Source organism: Hibiscus syriacus, unplaced genomic scaffold, assembly GCF_006381635.1.
Source record: "Hibiscus syriacus cultivar Baekdansim isolate YM2019G1 unplaced genomic scaffold, ASM638163v2 tig00002799_pilon, whole genome shotgun sequence".
NCBI lineage: Eukaryota > Viridiplantae > Streptophyta > Magnoliopsida > Malvales > Malvaceae > Hibiscus > Hibiscus syriacus.
The window spans coordinates 902,298-921,059 of record NW_024061945.1 but is presented as its reverse complement, the minus strand read 5'-3'; the positions used below and the strand labels follow the sequence as shown (position 1 = coordinate 921,059).

The following is an 18,762-nucleotide window of genomic DNA, read 5'->3' as shown; positions in this document are numbered from 1 at the left end:
TATTGTCGGAAGGTCTCATTATTTATTTTTTTCCATATTCTGAAGAGTCCACCGATTAGGAACCATATCTGTGACATTGCGATACTATTCTAGGAATGCCTTTGCCAAGTATCTCCATGATTTAATGTGAGCCCTAGTTAATTGGTTGTACCACTTGGCGACAGATCCTTTCAGACTGTCTTGAAAACAGTGAATTAGTAGCTTTTCATCTTGCACATGGTCGGTCATCCTTTGGCAAAACATGGTGATATGAGATGAAGGGCATGTGGTGCCATCATATTTTTCAAATTCAAGAACCTTAAACTTCATAGGGATGATCAAGTGTGGGACCAAACTCAGCTCTCTGGCGTCAAACCCATAAAATGGTTTAACCACTTCTACCGATTTTACCATTTCTTCTAAATTCTTCAACTATTGAGTTATTTCTTTATTGGCTTTCTCTTTTTTGACTAACTCATTCAAATCAGGGATTAGGTGCTTAGTACCAAATTCTCCTAGCCTTACACTTGGAACAGGCTGATAACTATTTGGGAATGTGGATCCCATTTGGTGTTGTTGATTCTCATTGCTGACATATACATGAGATAGGGCTTCTTGAGGTACCGAAGAACGAGCGGAGATATGTATATGTGTGAAACCAGGAGGAGGACCAGATTCTGTTGTGATCCCTGGAGAGGGTATGGAATCTTGGTTAGAGGAGGCGAGATTTCCAACATGACTCTTTTCAGCATGCTTCTTGAATAGGTCCTCTAATTTCTACAGTATATTCAGTTGTGAACTGGCAATGTCAGCCTCAATCTTTTCAAATTTACTTCTCATTTCTGCCTGCATGACTTTCTGCTCTTGCTCGAGACAGTCCAATTTGTCGTTCATCTTCTTACTCACGTTCCTGGTATAGTAAGGATGTTGTGTTTCTTTGTTGCTAACAGGGGACAGGGTAAATGAGATTGGAAACCTTATCGTATTATTTTGGTGTTTTTAATTAATGAATGCATGTCTTAATGCAAAATATTTAAAATTCATACATAAATAAATACAATGAAGAATGAATGTATGTAAGAGGTATTGATCCCAAAAAAGTTAATTGTCATAGAACAACTTCCATTATAACAAAAAGTTTTCATTACATAATAGTTCATTTATACAGATACGGCTTAGTTCAACTTCCATTGAAACAAAAAGTTCCATTACATAATAGTTCACAAATACGGCCTAACTCTTCTATTAAGCTCTGTAATTTCACTAATCAGCCATGACATCTTCTTCCCACACTTAGAATCCGGATTGATATGGTATTCGATGACCTTTGCTTCGACAGTTAGTTCTCCAATGTATCTGGCAACTTCACGCATCTGTATTATGGCCTCGGCTACCATGTTACTTCTGGCTGCATTTTGTTCTTCATAGAAATCATTTGATTTTTGCCACTGTTCAGTAGTTCTTTGAAGATTTCGCTCCAACTCATTAATTCGTACTTGACAACTCTGCAGTGCACTTTCCAGATGTTGAATTCGCTTTCGCATCATGGCATTCTCTTCAATACTTTCCTGAAGATCACTCGGTCCCCGGAGAACATTTTCTTGGAACAAGGATTCTTCAAGTTGTAGGATGTAATCACTGAATTATGTGTTTTTAGCCTGACACTGAGCCAGATCCTCTTCAAGTCTTGCATGTGTTTCCTGCATCCTTTGATTGAGACTCCGCACTTCTATATTTTTGTCTCCACACCTTTTTATCCAGCCGTTGGTTGTCTCTTACCTTGCTTCAAGCGTAGTATTGAAGTGTTGCTTTTCCAATTCCCATCTCTTCCTTTGAGTATCAAATTCCTCGATTCTTTGTTCTCTAACATCAAGTTCGGTAAGCATGTTATTCATTTCGGCTTCAAATCCTCTGAACATGATGGTCTTCTCAACCTCGAACCCCTCGAGAATGCTATTCTTTTCGTCTTTCAATTCTTTGACACGATCTTTCTCCCTTTTTAATTCTTCCATAGCTTCTCGGCTCTCAACTTTATATTTCATGATCTACTCCCTCTTATCAAGCTCAAGCTCTTCTATTTTTTGCTTCCCTTTCTCTAAGCTCTTGAGTAGGCGATCATTTCTTACCTTCAAATTTTTGACTTGATTTTTCTCTACGTTTAACTCTTTGGTTAATTGTGCTGACACTCTGCTTGACCCAACTATAGACCTAGATTTTTACAGCTTGTAGTAATCCTTCTTCAGATCTTTTAAATCCGATTCTATTGTTTCTTTTCTCACTTTTAGCATTGCAAATTGCACAGCATGAAAGTCAGCACCGATACTCAACATGTATTTGTCTCGTCGCATCTGTTACAGTTCTTTCGACCAACCTTCTTTCTCAGCTTCGAACTCCGCTCTCAAGATCTCTACCTCTGATAGGACTATCTGAATTCTTTCCTCCATAGGGATATCCTCATTTTGGTTAGGTAGAGGAATATTTTCATTCTTTCTAGCATACCTCCACTCCTCATTATCTAGCGTCAACATCACTTTAGCTGCCTCAGCTCTAGTACAGAAAGTCTTCTTCCATGCTCTAACTGCCTCAAGGATGTTTTTCTTATAATTGTTTCCGTGAAACACGAACTCAGATGAGTGCAATCCAACAGTGACTGGGACAAATTTACGGACATTATATTACCTCAAAACCAAAAGGGTGCGTACCCAAATCCTCCCCACAAACCAAGCAGCAGCACCCAATTGTAGACACCACATTTATATAGGAGCTCACTTTGTATTTGCCAATGGGCACGCCAAACGATGTCTTTGTCTCGCATATTTCTGAAGGCATCTATCCACATGTTTTTAGTGACTCCTTTCGGCCAATTTCGGCCAATATTGCTCGAGGAATTCTCTCAAAGGCGAGTAGCTGGTGCTAAAACGATGATATGAAATCTTTTCAATTTTCCAAAAATGACTGTGTATCCAGACATATAATAGTTGTGCGCATCCTGAAAATTGACCACCTCCAAGCCTTCGACAAGCATTCAAGGATCGGAAGGTGTCTACTAAAATCACAGGAGCAGGGTTGATTTTTTTTGGTAACTGTTCAAATAAATCCACCACTGCAGCCTCAATATATCCTAAGGGCTTCTCAATAGGATGACTTTGAATGATTTCCTAATAGCAATCAAGAAATACCTTCGTTTTCACCTTTTTGTTTGGTACGAGCAACCACCCATTCTTCGTGCAGTCCTACAATTTTTGCTAATTTGATTCTGAAGGGTTGAGTTTTAATGGACTTGGAATAAATCTAATTCTCTTGAGCCTCTTCTATGTGCAATAAGGCAATATATTCTTCAATGGTAGGAACCATGTCTTCTTGATTGAAAGTGAAACAGTGGTATCCTGGATTCCAAAATTGAATCAAGGCTCTGAGAAGCTCATCATCTATGTCAACATACAGCAAATAAGAAATATCCCCATAACACTGGTAAAACTGCAATTTCTTGCTCGACTCCCATTTTTCCCAAATATCTCGTAAGTCTTGGACGTCATTTCTTTTAAGAGAAACATGAGCATAACCTAATAAATCTGACACATGATCGGCTTGCAAACTGTCCTCTTCTTGTCTTTGCAATGCTTCAGAGCACTGTCGTACCTCAGAGTTTTGAACAATTTGACTCAAATACTTTTTGTCCATTACTGAAAGCTTTCCAATTTGATGATTAACTAAAGATCAACACCCTCAATCTTGAATGATGCAATGCAAAAAGCAAACATAAAAGAAAAATCAAAAAAAGGAAATGAGTTAGTACAAGTAATGAGTTAATAAAATTTTGGAAAAATACCTACCCATCATGATATCTACCCAAACATTCTTTTTAATAAATAGCAATCATACCCAAACATGCTTTCTAACCCATATACTAAATATAATAAGATAAACCTTAAACTGCATAATTTTCTAATTCACATGCATTTATAAAAATAAATAAATAAAAATATATTTAAAAAATAAAGGTTAGAGTTCATTTCTCCTTTGTGTACACTTATTTGGGTACCTATGGACAGAGTTTCGGCCTGGTCTTAAATCGGGTGGGTTTCTACGGTTTATTATATATAGAGTTTTTGTTCTAAGAGTAAAGGTACTCGAATTGTCCTTGTTGGTGCTCACTTGGGCGAGCTAGACCCTCAATCCTCACCCATTATAGGCTTAAGTGGATCAAGTTCAATTCGAGGGGGCACATTTCCCTATGTCTGACACGGAGAATAAATCCTCACGAAGACATAGGGCATATGAACCCCGGAAGCTGCTTGCTAGGTCTGACACGAAGAATAAATTCTCACGAAGATGTCGCTTTCACTCCCACTTAAAAGGAAGAGCTCGGGTATAGAGCTTATGTTATGCAATGCAGGAGTCGTGTATGAGGAGAAATTATCAAACCTTTGACAAACAACCACACACAAATGAACTTAAAGCGAATCTGAGACTTTGACATCTGAAAATCAATCAAATACACATTAGTATACAAATATAAAATTAAATAATGATTGAAAGGACTCATAAATTAAATAAAACCGACTTCTCAATTTCTAACTATAGAGACAATATATAATCGATTTATGGCTTGACCCTCTAAGTCCCCAACGTAGTCGCCAAGCTGTCGTAACCAATTTTCGGCGATACGACGAGTCTCGACTCATTTTGTGAAAACCTGCTTTTTGTAAAAGAACTGTTTCGGAGTCACCATTGACCATTTGGATTAGGTAGGTCGAATACCTAAAAAATTTCTTTTAAAAAGAGTTTTTAAGAAAAACGTCATTTTAAAAGATACATCGATCCACGTGTAACCATAAATTCATTTTTTTAGTAATAAAAGGGGTTCAGAGGTCGATTACGTGTGGGGAAGGATAAACACCCCCACAACGCCCAAAATTGGTAACTATCGATTATATATTGTCTCTAAATAGTAGAAATCTAAGAATTTGAATATATATTTAAATTATGATTCCAATATTCCGAATTCAACCATACAATATTATAGAACAAAAATTCTAAGGAAAAATATAAAATAATCTCTTATTTCCAATTGAAAAGATAAGGACGAATATTTCTCTTTCCAACTGAAATAAAAAGAATATAATAATTTTCCTAAGGATTCCATATTAAAAAATTTATTATACCAAAGAAAAATAAATAAATCCATTAATCCTAATTATATTAATAGAAAAGATAAGGGATATTTAATAATTTTAAAATACCGAGACTTAATCTCTAATAAAATTAGCAAATTGTCTCGATAAGTTTAAAATAGTGAATATTTTCTTTTCCCTTCAAAATTAATTAATTTTCAATGCAATCTATTTTTTTTTAGGTTTTTCTAGTGGGATATTTATTTATTTTAAAATATCGGAAAAGGACATCTAGTTGTCTTAAGACTTTCCCTTCTTAATATTTTAAAATACATAAATACTACCCTTAATCCAATTATGCAATCGGTTAAGTTATGCTAATGAGGCTTTTAAACAAAATAAAATATGATACATTGAAGCACTAAGAGGGAAAAAAATATAAATGCACATGGATTAAAAGAACAATTTTAAATTTATTTTTAACTTTATTTTACTTTATAAATATAAATATTTTCTAAATATTATATTAAACATAGAACATAATATTTATTCTAAAATATAATAAAAATAAAAAATAAAATACTTATATTATGCTATAATATTATGTACAAAGTAATATATAATAATAATACAAGCAAAATAAATATCTAAAACATACTTTAATGGTAAAAATAGACAATATACATATGAATCTACTCATTACATGGTGATAAAAATAAATGTGTAGTAACCTTAGGATCTTAAACATTAATAAACAAATATCATGGCATGAAACAAGAACATAACTAGAACAAAAGCACTAGAATCATAATAACACCATAACTATAGGACTAAAATGGAATATCATAAATATCAGTACCCAAATTTCGAACAAAAAAATACATACAACAGAGGACTAAATTAAAATAATACAAAACCCAGCATTTAATTCGTAAATCTTAGAAAATAAAAAGAAATGGAGACTAAAATGTAAACGCGCTGAAGCTATGAGGACCTACGGCTCGATTAACCCTAAAAATGACTAGAACGCAAATCACATTAAACAAAAAGGACCAAAAGGATGATTTAACCCTAAACTGGTGATCAGAACGCGAAACACGCTAAAGGTCTAGGGACCTTAGCGTGGTTTACCCAAAAAACCTAAAATATCAACTCTTTCCCCCCTCTCCGAATTCATTTCGCACGATCCTAAAATCCCCAACTTTTCTCTCCCTTTTTCTTCATTCAACGGCGACAACCCCCTTTCCCCTAAGGATCTAACGCCCGACCACCACATAATGGTAGCCATTTAAGCCCGATTAACAAGCACAAACGCCATAAAGCCCCTTGCCCGTAGACCAAACGAAAACTAAACCTAAACATCTCATCCCTTCCTTGGCCGAGAGATCCAAAGCAAAAGGCAAGACACCACACACGGCGGCGTTACCACCTCAACTAAGCTAACCCGACCTATATCACCTCCCTGACTGCCCGATTCAGCAAGGAACACAACTAACCCCCGGTAAAATCTTCTACTTCTAATTTATTTTCTTTCCCTAAAAAAATTATTTAAGCTTTGTTTTAGTTTTATTATTTTTTAAAACCAAGAGAAACGAAAAGGAGAAGAAAAATACCTTAAAATAATTCTTGTATTTCTGCTGAAAAAAATGAGAGGAAGTGATCCCCCTCTCGGTTACATCATTTTGGTTCTTATAACCAATTTTACATAGGTTTAAAAATACAAATAAAAATATTCCTAGATCTACTGTGGTGTTACTGTTGTTGATGATGGTGTGCTTTTAATGCCCTAGATATTATAGGGTTTTATTGAGAAAGCTTGGGAAATAGAGGTGACGGCTGAAGGTATGATATCTCTAAGGTTAGGATTAGGGTCTATTGGGCTTGAGGTTTAAGGGTTATGGGATTTGGGGTATGAAAAAATAGCGGTTACACAAGTGTTGAGTACCCTATAAGGTGAACCAAAGATATATTTAGGGCTCCATAAATAAGAGGGCAAAATCTAGAAATCCTAACGCTAACTAATCCATACATCCATCTCTTCCACTGAATTGACATTTCATTCAAGTTTATGGTACTTGTCCCTAAGAATTGTGGCCTTTTAGGGTAAAGATACACAGACTTTCAGCCTTTCCGATATAAAGTAAACCTTGTGAAATAATCTTCCAATACACAGAAGTACAAGAAACCCACCTGTATATGTGCATTAAATGAATGTCGATCAATATTCATTCATATAATTATGGAATAATACCAAAATTAGTCCCCCAATATTTTTTGAATGAATATTTTGGTCTTTTTTAGAATACTTTAGCTCCAACACGTCAATTTTTTAGACAAAATGATCCATGTTGATGAAAACCATTAATTGACTATCATACATCACATGATGCAGACATGACATTTTCATATATGCTAAATTACTAACGTATTACAAGTCATGTCACCCAATATGATGATCTGATGTATGTCAGGTCACTTAAGGTGATGAACTATCATATGTCACATCACTCAATGTGGTAGTGTGACATTTTTCACATCACCCAAGATAATGATGTGTCATGTGTCACATCACTTAACATGCCATGTCACCGAAAGTGATGACTTGGTGTGATTCGTCAGCAATTAAACACATGTAAAAATACCACGTCAATAATATGCATTAATCATTAGTCAATTAATGGTTCTATCCAACATGAACCATTTTGACCAAAAGTTGAAACGTTAAGGATTGAAATGCTCTAAGAAAATAGTGGCTAAAGTGGTCATTCCAATAGATATTGAGGGCTAATTTTGCATTATGCCTATGAGTATATAGTATAAAATGTTTGTGTATTTGGTTTAGGGATCATGTGTACTTGCCTTTGTACCCCATGTTGTTTGATTTTCATAAGAGCAAGAGGCTAAAACGTTGGCCTTTTCCAACAACATTCTTGAAGATTCCCCATCGATTGTGGAATTAGGGTTATGATCTTCGACTAGGCTTTTAATGAACTCCGTTGATGGACCAAACCATCTTTTCATTGTCATTAGGTCTATATTAACTAGTCATTGGTTATGATATTTTGAAGTTACCATGCAGTAAAAAAATAAGATAAACTATGTATTTAGTACCTAAACTATCAGCTTTGTTCCTTTTTAGTACAAACTTTCAATTTTTTCAAAATCATACATTACGTTTAGTTTTTATTTCATTTTAGTACCCCACCGTTAAAAACTTAAAGCGTTTATTATCTAAACTATCAATTTTGGTTTGTTTTAGTACCTAAACTTACATTTTTTTCAAAACATAGCGTTAGATTTTGAACGAGATACTAAAACGAAACAAAAACTAAAGTTTTAAACGACAGGTACTAAAACAAAAAAAAACTAAACGTCAGGTACGATTTTGAAGAAATTGAAAGTTTGAATACTAAAACGGATAAAAACTAATAGTTTAGATACTAAATATAATTTACCCAAAAATGCAGGTCTGAGTGTAGTAGTTGCCCAAAGATTAAGCTCGAAAATGTTTGGGTCATCAATATCGATATAACTAACACTGCTTACTGAAATTACCCAATAAAGCCTCCCTCTTTTTATAAAAGTTGGTTCCCGCAATAGTCGGTCCTCCGACTCCATCGAAACCAGGCCAATATATCTGAACTCATTTTCATCAAATTAAAACATCAATCTCAACATACATGCACATACATTCCCATGATATCTTAATAACGAACCTTGAATGTAGCCCGTATTTCTCCGTCGTAGATATCGTCGTCGCAAATATTCCGAAACGTTTGAGGGAATTGCAAATGCTAAAGAAGGAGATGTTTGAGAGTCACAATAGTAACACATTGCTCGCCTAGCCGATGTCGGCTCATTGCAGTACATGTCGCAGTCGAGCACGAGTATATACGGAGAATTACTCATCATCTCCGAGACCCGAAGCTAAAAACGAAAGAAACACAACATGTAGACTATACGAACGATTAGCATTTTTGGTCATACAAAGATATGCGTATACGACTTAAAGAAATCGAAAGTGACATACAAGGACATTGATGGCTCCGGCTTTGAAATTATGATGTTGAGAAGGTCTCCTCTCACGAGACATAAGGCATTTTCTCTCTTGGATGCTCATTTATAACCTACAAAATAATTTTTAATAAAAATGAAAATCCATCGAATAAATTTATTTATTTTATTATTTTATATAATAAGACATGAATAAATAAATTACGATGAAAAAGAATACCTCAATAATAGAAGGGTGATCACGAGCATTGGTGTTGAGGGAGACATTATGAGTTTGTTGTACAGTTGTCTTCAGTCTTTGCTTCATAACCTCATATTTTTGCTACATGTTAAAAAAAGTATTTCTTTTTAGTGTTTCTTTAAAATAATTTATTTTGTTATTAATATATGCTTATTTAAATTAATGTTTTAAATAAATATTAATATTGAAAATATTTTTAGAGTAGATGAATTGATGCAAAAAATTAAACTCAGTAAGTTTCATATCATTGATTAAGTACTAAAAGTTTAATATTGCTTTTTTTTAATTTATTAAACAATATTTTAATGGTAAATCTTTCCATGAATTAAATTGTATATCAAAGCCTAAAGATTTGTCTAATATTTGAGAAGAGAATATTTGAATAAATATGAGCTTAACCAGGCAATCTAGGTAGGGTAAGCTTACTTAAGCATTATTAAGCTACTTACCACTTGAACCAACCTCGTTGGTTATTTTAGATATTTTTAAGGGAAAACTTATGCCTTTTGTACCCTAAAACAAATTTTTAACTTTATCTTTGTTCAACGTCTGGGAAGTTTTACGGTACACTAGTTTAATATAAAGTTAAAGAAAAACGCGACCTAAAATATTAATTTTCTAATATTTTTCAGTTTAACCGAAAATATTATGAAAAATATCATATTTTCAGTTGTAACCTAAAATGTTACAAAGAAGATTTACATCAGAAAAATATTAAAAAAATAACTTTATAGATTTATTTTTGTTTATAACATTTAAAGTCGTCTCTCTTTAACCTTATATTAATCTACTGTACCGTGTAGAAGTACCCTCGACATCCAAACTCAATTTTATTAGATTTTAAATTTACGTTACGTTATTTTTTTATATTTATATATTTTATGTAACATATATTATTATTTTTATTGTCGTAAATTAAAATAATGCATTCTCACTCGATTTAAAATATCGTATAAAAGTTGAAATTGTTACCTTTATCTTTCCGTCGTCTTACTTAAAATCGGAACCTTTAAACTCACCGTGTTCAAGTATCGAGCTTGAAAATATATATTTCCGGGGACCCGGTATCGATACCATATTTCCTACAAAACGGGACCCAATACTTGGCAAAGTTCCAAGCCTCCTTCACACAACGCAAAGTCGCATCGGAACCGGCATCGTCGGAAACATAAACATGAAGTTTTTCCGGTGTATAATTCATGGCCACGGCGGATATCACAGTGTTCACCGGTGGATAATTCCGGTGGATAGCCGGAAGCTAGTCGTTGGGTGGCAATCTCTCGGGGAAGACGGTCCGGTAAACCAGGCGCCATCGAGTGGATTGCCAAAGGAGCCATGATAGAGAGAGAAGCAACTCAGAGAAGAAGGTTAGAAGCCAGGAAGCGTGGGGTGTTGGAAAAAGAAGGAAAGCCTGTAGCGAATCAGAAAAAGTATGGCTATAAAATGCAGGATTAAGTGCGACCTGTTGATGATTATGGTCAAGCTGTTTGCATGGAGTAGATGGAGAGGAAGAGATTTCTCCATGGATAAGGATGATGATTGCTTGGTTTCGGTATACAGCTCGACAGCCTCAAATAAATGTAGGCATATTATTTCAATAAATATTTTTTGAAATATTAGAGAAAATATTTTATTTTATACATAAATTAGATAATTTTAACATTTTAAGTGAAAAAGAATCAGTTATTTATCTTCTTCCCGTTGTGTGACTGACATTTATTGATCATCAAGGACATGACTAGAAATGGACGCAAAATTTTAAATTAGGGGAATGAATTTAATTTTATAAAATTTTAGAGATAAATTTAAATTTATAAAATTTTAGAGATAAATTTAAATTTATAAAATTTTAGGAGATGAAAATATATTTTCAATTGAAAATATTAAAAAATATAAAATATATGATAATTTTAGATTTTAGGAGGCGGGCCACCCCTCCCTTCTCGCCTAGATCCATCCCTACTACAACCATTCCACAAAATAATTTTAACTTTATATTAGACTCTTTGTAGTACAAAATTAGGAATACTTTATATTATTCGAGAGTAGTTCGAATGCATTTTATAAAGTTGAGAGTTAGAATCGAAGTGAAGTTGGATTTACCAATGGGGTTGGTTCAAGTGATAAGCAATTTGATATCGCTTAAAAAAGTCTTAGGTTCGAGGTCTTGTGTTATGCAGAAAATCTTCGTTGGGAGACTCACCCATCAAAGTCAGGTATGTGACCCGGATCAATCCAAATTAATCAAGACAAAACTTTAGAACCAGAGAGCAACAAAAAAAAGTGAAGTTGGATTTATAATAAAAAATTCGTAATATGATCTTACCTTAATAATAATGTTCTCAATACATGTTTAGAGATAATTATTATAAAAGTTTTATATATTTTCTAATTAACTTCTTATCTTATTGAAGAAACTAAAAAAGAAATATTCATATTTGAAAGAATTGAGAGTATAATTTTATCCTAAATTTACAAGCAAAAAAAATATCATCAAACATTAAGGGGGCGTTTGGATCAATATATACCCACGTTTGGTTTAGAAGCATTCCCACAAAGGATAAATAAGTATTGCCAACAGTGTTTTTTCCCTTACATTTGTTGGAATCTCATTCCCTTGCAAATCTTAGGTATTTAACAATTACCATGGAATTGGACAGAAATATCCATTTTCAACAATCAATCAACCTATTTTATGGTTGTCATTTTAAGTTACAACATATTTTATGGTTGGTACCACATTTTAGATTACATCACTTGTTCAAGTTGCACTACATTTGCACCACATTTTAGGTTGCAACTCCTTTTTATGTTACAACCTTTTTTTAATGTGATAGATTCCCTATATAGTAGGAGTCATACCTAACAGTAAGTTTATAAATATTGTATAGATTTTCTTTATTATATTTTTTTATTAATTTTGTCAAATTATTTGATATGATATTTTGTACAACTCATACATGTAGAATAAAATAAAAAATGTAGCAATTAGAATATCTTAATATCTTGATACCTAAAAATAAACACATAATTATATTGGTGTAATTATATTGTATTGATGTAAGTATGTTTTTAATTTCAAGAAATAAAAATAAATATAATAAAAATATATATTAAGTTATTTATGTAAAAAATTTATTAAAAATATATAAATAATTTATTAAAAATTAAATGTAATAAAAATATATATTAAATTATTTATATATAAATTTTATTAAAAATATATAAATTAGAAATAACAAAAAGTATACTTTCTATGAAATTTCATTTGTTAAAAAGGAAAATTATCTCAAAGGTAATTTGATAAAATATACATTTTTTTATTTAATTATTTTATCAAATAATGTAATCTTATATTCCTATCAAACAAACCAAACAAGATAATAAAATATTCTCATTAATGTGTTAATTAGTGTAATATTATGATAATCTTATTTTCAATGATAATCTTACATTTCGTAAACCAATCGCACTCTAAACGAGTAAAAATTAGATAAAAATATCTAATTTTTCATTCAAGGTTGAAAATGGCAAAAAAAAAACGGCTCGTCTCACTTGTATCCATCCCACAATAGAATCAATTTTCATCGTTATCTTTTAACGATGTATATAATTTTAAAAATGATAAAATTTATTTTGGAATTAAAAATTTATAAATATAATGATAAAATTATATTCTAACATTTTCCTAAAATTTATAATTCGTATCTAATTATTTTAAAATATCTTTATGACCATACTTTTTATATTAAAATTAATAAAATGAAATGTAAAATCCATTAAATATTACGTTAAAATCGTTGTTGTTATACTAATGGGGTTAGTTCAAGTGGTAAGCATCTTAATATCGCTTAAGCAATGTATCAAGTTCGAGTCTTTGTGTATGAAGAAAATCTTAACTGGGAGACTCACCCACTAAAGCCAGGTGTGCAACCTAAGTCGGTATAGATTAATTAGGACGAAGCCTTATATATTATACTAATAATCAATTTGTTTAGTGAGATAAAATATTAGATTCTTTGAGCAATATCAGAGGTTTAAAACCTGACACTTACGAATGAAGCAACCTAATTTGGGAGGGTTGCGCTCATATTGGACTTCTGTAAAATCCAATTTGGATTAGTCGATCAATAAATTAGATACTAATAATTAATTAAAAAATACATATTATAAGGTAAATTACATAAATGATCACTATAATATGAATACTTGTGATAGTTGTAGTCGAAAAAAAATTAGATATTAATAATTAATTAAAAAAATACATATTATAAGGTAAATTACATAAATGATCACTAAAATATGAATACTTGTGATAGTTGTAGTTGTCAGAGAGAAGTGATCAGTTATAAGGGTGAGCAAAACTCGGCTCAACTCAAAAAATTATTATTTTTTTCAATTTCGAGTTATTTGAGTCAACTCGAATTGTCGATTTGGTTTTTTAGTTCGAGTCGAGTTGGAATTTAAAAAATTCGAGTTACTCAAAACACCAAAAATTTGAATGAGAATTTTGATAGTATTACGATTTAGTCCATGATTTCCTTATTCCTTCAATTTTCCTTCATTTTAAGTCCATTTTTTTTACCAAATTTGAACCACATGATACTAAACCATCATATGCTACATATGTACTTTCAATTCCTCTTTTGATAACAAGTTTTCTATTTTTCAATTTAGTTCTTGAACTTTTTACGATTTCATTATTTATTCAATACTAAATTTGAACCACATGCTCAATTCCTTTGTACAATACTATATAATTATAATAAAATTTGTATAAAAACTCGAATAACTTGATTCAAATTTCTTAAGCTCAACTCGACTAAAATTTTTTTAAGTTCAAGTCATAAAATACGACTCATCAACTTGAATAACTCGAAATTTTTTGACTCCACTCGACTCAATCAAATGCTCATCCCTAATCAGTTAGGGTTTAAGGTTGGATTTTAAACTTTTTTTTTGTTCCAATACCTTTATGTTCTTTGTTTCCCTTTTTGTGGAATTTTATTATTAGGGGTGAGCATTCGATCGAGTCCAGTAAAAAAATTTTGAGTTATTCAAGTTGATGAGTCATATTTTACAACTCGAACTTAACTTCAAATTTTTTCGGTTCGAGTCGAGTTTAAGAAATTCAAATCGAGTTATTCGAGTTTTTGTACTAATTTTATTATAATTATTTATAGTATTATGAAAATGATTTGTTCCAATTTTTTGACCTTATCTAACCATATTATATATATTATTTCATACTATAATGTTATTTAATATATCAAATACAATCTAAAATTATGAAATATATTCATAATATTATATTTTAAAGAAAGTATTTTGAGGGTAAAATATTGATGAGAGTATAAATGAGTCAAGGAATTGATGAGAAGAAAGAATTTGCAAACAATTGTAGTCAAAAGACCAAATCGAGTAAAATGCAAAGTTAAGGGACTAAATAAAAAGATAATATATCTTTAGTAAAAATAAAAATTAAAGTTACATAGGTTTTTTTGTGGTATATGAGCATGTGGTTCAAATTTGGTAAAAAAATGCTTAAAATAAATCACAAATTAAAGGAACAAGGAAATTATGAAAAATTGAATGAATAAATTGAAAAATAAAAAATTTGTTATCAAAAAAGAGGAATTGAAAGCACAAACGTCTACTATAGTTTAGGAGCATGTGGTTCAAATTTGGTAAAAATGGACTTAAAATGAAGGAGAAATTGAAATAATGAAACTAGGGACTAAATCATAAAACTGTCAAAGTACTGGGTTAAATTTTCAATTTTTGAGTAACTTGAAAATTCAAAATTTCAACTCGACTTGAACTCAAAAACCGAATTTATAATTCGAGTTGACTCGAATAACTCGAATTTGAAAAAAAAAATCGATTTTTCAAGTTGAGTCAAGTTTTGCTCACCCATTTTATTAGAATGAAAATATTGTGGTCAACATCAAAACTGTTGTTTTGAAGGAATTGTTTTGAGTATTTTGCTTGTTTACAAATGTTAATTTCTTGCTTATATTTGAAGCTTTTAACCATTGATGCTGAAAAAAGCACTGATCTTTATAATGCCATTATTATTTGATTTTTTTCATGTCTATGATGCTTAAATTTTTATTTTGAAGGGGTAGTTTTTTCTTTCCCTAATCATGCGATATTTTTATGAGTATGGTTTTACAAGTTGTTTTGATAAGGGAATAAAATATTTTAAATTTGAATAATTATATTTATAGGGTGTATATATATTTATTGTTAACTAATTAATTTTTTTAAATATATTTTATTTGCAGAGTATGTGTACATTCATTGTTTTTTTTTTTCACCTTGGTTTATTCCATTGAGTTGTTATGTTTGCAAAGCATTTATCTTTTGAATAGATAAATATATTCTATTTGATAAAATAAAAACATATGCATAGAGTCCATAGTAAATAATCCACACATCGTTATTCACAAAACAAGAAATGAAATAAAGACTTAAGAGGTAACCAAATGCCAATATACATTTATCTCCCATATTTCAACCTAACTTTCTTTTAATAGTTTTGTATCGTTTCCTTCTTTCTTTTTTATTTTTGTTTAGTTGACAGTGACATTAATCTTAATGTTGATTGCCGACCGTCGGTAACTATTAGTTCTTTTTTTATATTATGTCTTTTATTTTTTTTCTTGAGTCCTTTTAATTTTGAATAAGAATCATTGTCATTGTGACACGCTTTTCTCTTCTCATATGACACGCGTTTTCTTTGCTCTTGGCATGATCATTATGGTTTTTGGTAAGTTTTTCGCATACCTTTGCAGTCATTTTGGTTCTCGCACAAAAATCATCACAACATTTATTTTCTGATTGGTTTGTCGGTGGTCATGTATATTTAGATCCTCTCTTTTGGTAAAAGGTTGTTTGCCGATGTAATAGAATTGTGTGCGAAGCAGCCTGCCAGATTATTTGGTTTGCTCTCCACTCCTTTATCACTTCGTAAAATGTCTCATTCAATAGAGAGTTTATTGAGTTTTGATGTTGGTCATCATTCTCAATGGAAGATTTTATCTTTCTTCGTATCTTTAGGTTTAATATTTTACTTTTGTATGAGTATTTTGATGACTATTGTCTCCAAATTTCTCTCTATATTTTGATGTGTTGGAATTTTGATTCCTTCCATTATTAATAAAATCTAATTGCTATTTTTAAAAAAATGCCAATATACAATTTTTTGATAAATCTTCATTCTTCCTCGTTAAAGAAAATAATATGTAGTATGACAACTTTTCACTCTTCAAATATGATTAAAGAGTACATATTAGAATAGTTCATAAAATATGAATAAATTACTTATATAAATTGGATATTATCTTAAAATTATTTAAATATATAAATTAATCAATCCAAATTAAAAATACTATAATAACTAGTTTTTATAATGAGATAAAACTTAAATCTAATATAATAAGTTCAAATTATGATATAGTGAATGAAAATATGATAAATAAGTTGAAATTGTTATATATGTAAATGGGACTTTAGACATTACTGTTAGTATTGAAGCATACACTTCCGGATATTTATTATTTATATTGAATTTTCCTCGTACATTTATTTTAATAAAATTTTGAAGTTTGAATTTGAGAATTGTTTCTATAATTAAAATATTAATTTTTTAAGTTTTAAATCAAGCATGATTTTCTTAAATGACAAGTTACAACATGGACTCTCTGGATCTAATATATTCCTTCTAGGCTAGGTAAAGGGGTTACTCGCTCCCATAATGAACATATATATTAATTAGTCAATAGATCAAATGTCAATAATTATATATAAAAAAAATTCCTACCAAACAACTAGAATAAATGATAGATATAAACTAATCATGTTTTTATTAGCACTGAAGAATAAACACCATTAATTAATATATATATATATATCAATAATAGGCATTGATAAAATAATATTATTAAAAAAGAAAAAATATTAAAATAAATAAAGAATATACTATAAAAGTAAGGGTAAACTATGTGTTTAATACCTAAACTATCAGTTTTGATCTGTTTTAGTATTTAAACTTTTAATTTTGTTGAAAATATTTTGATATTTCGATATAACAAATTAAGTGTTATTGGTTTTTAAGATTTTATAATCATTTTTGAAAATATATTCGATTAAACTATTCGAATGTTAACATATTACTCCAAGTTTTTCAAATGTCAATTTCAATCCTTACTTAAGTGTAAAATTATGTTTTAATCTTTTATAAACAATTTTACAAAATATTTCGAGCCTTAAATGAGCCAAAAATAATTTTTGAATAGGAAGAGCTTCGAGAAAATAGATTGCTCAGTGGGTACCAATACCCCTTATAGGGTACCGATACCCCTACGGAAGATTTGGCTATGAGAAAAACAGAATGCCCTATGGGTACCGATACCTCCTGGAGGTATCGATGCCCCTAGTCATTTAACGGTCGAAATATTTGTATTTTACACTATAGGTACCTATACCCATAGAAGGGGTACCGATACTACCACGCTCTCAACTGTTTTATTTAATTGTTTTCACACAATAACGGCTCTATTGACTTCACCAATGATCCCCAACATTTAGAAATGATCCAAGGTGTATTTAAACAAGCATAGGAGCCATTGATCAACAACAATTAAGAAGAATTGAGAGAGAATCAAAGAGAAAACATCAAACCCCAAGTTTGAGCATTTTCAAGCCTATTTCATTCAATATTCATTCTTTCTTTCAAGAACACTTATTGTGCTCAATTTTATTATTCTTGAGTGTTCTTTCTTTGTTCTAGAATTGTGCAAACATCTTGCCTTGTGAGGTTTTTCTGTAAGTTTGCGAAATTTGTATTGTTCTCTTTGGGAGAGAGTGATCTCAAGAATTTGGGGTATAATTCTTGAGGGATTTGTAAGGTTACTCTTTGTCCTCAAAAGAAAGACAAATTAATGAAATTGTGGAAAATCCTTAGTGTGGTTAGCTAAGGTAGTGGATGTAGACTTTGGTTGAGAAAGTCAAACCACTCTAAATCGCTGTGCAATTATTTTCTATTTTCTGCAAAAGCTTCCACCAAAATTTTTATTGTCAATTCACCCCCTCTTGGCTAATCGATTAACTCAACAATTGGTGTCATAGCCTCACTCATTTGAAGGTTTAATCGCTTCTTGAATCGATTTGGGAAGAGTTACATCGATAATCAAGTCATCAATGACCTCCACTTCAAACTTCGACTTTGGTCTTGATTCAATGGCCATCAATAAGCCTCATTTCTTCAATTGGAATAATAGAATGAGGTACTTCATTCAAGCAAGTGACATGGGAGTATGGAATATCATAGAAGACAGATACATCATACCTTCCACTCATTCAAGAATGTGGAGTGAAGCAGAGACAAGATTGTTCCAGCTTAACTCAAAG

General features: G+C 31.1%; 1 long non-coding RNA gene across 3 annotated transcripts; it reads right to left on the bottom strand.

Moving 5' to 3' along the window:
- Positions 1-8,569: 8,569 nt before the first annotated feature.
- On the bottom strand, positions 8,570-10,902 carry LOC120151443. 3 transcript variants are annotated; one of them, XR_005518614.1, is made up of 5 exons: positions 10,321-10,901; positions 9,328-9,429; positions 9,124-9,220; positions 8,810-9,020; positions 8,574-8,730 (listed from the first exon to the last, which is right to left on the bottom strand). It is a non-coding gene; the product is annotated as an uncharacterized LOC120151443 (long non-coding RNA). The 3 variants fall into 3 exon arrangements; XR_005518613.1 differs by having other exon boundaries at positions 8,570-9,020; positions 10,321-10,902; XR_005518615.1 differs by having other exon boundaries at positions 8,570-9,020; positions 10,368-10,902.
- Positions 10,903-18,762: the final 7,860 nt, after the last annotated feature.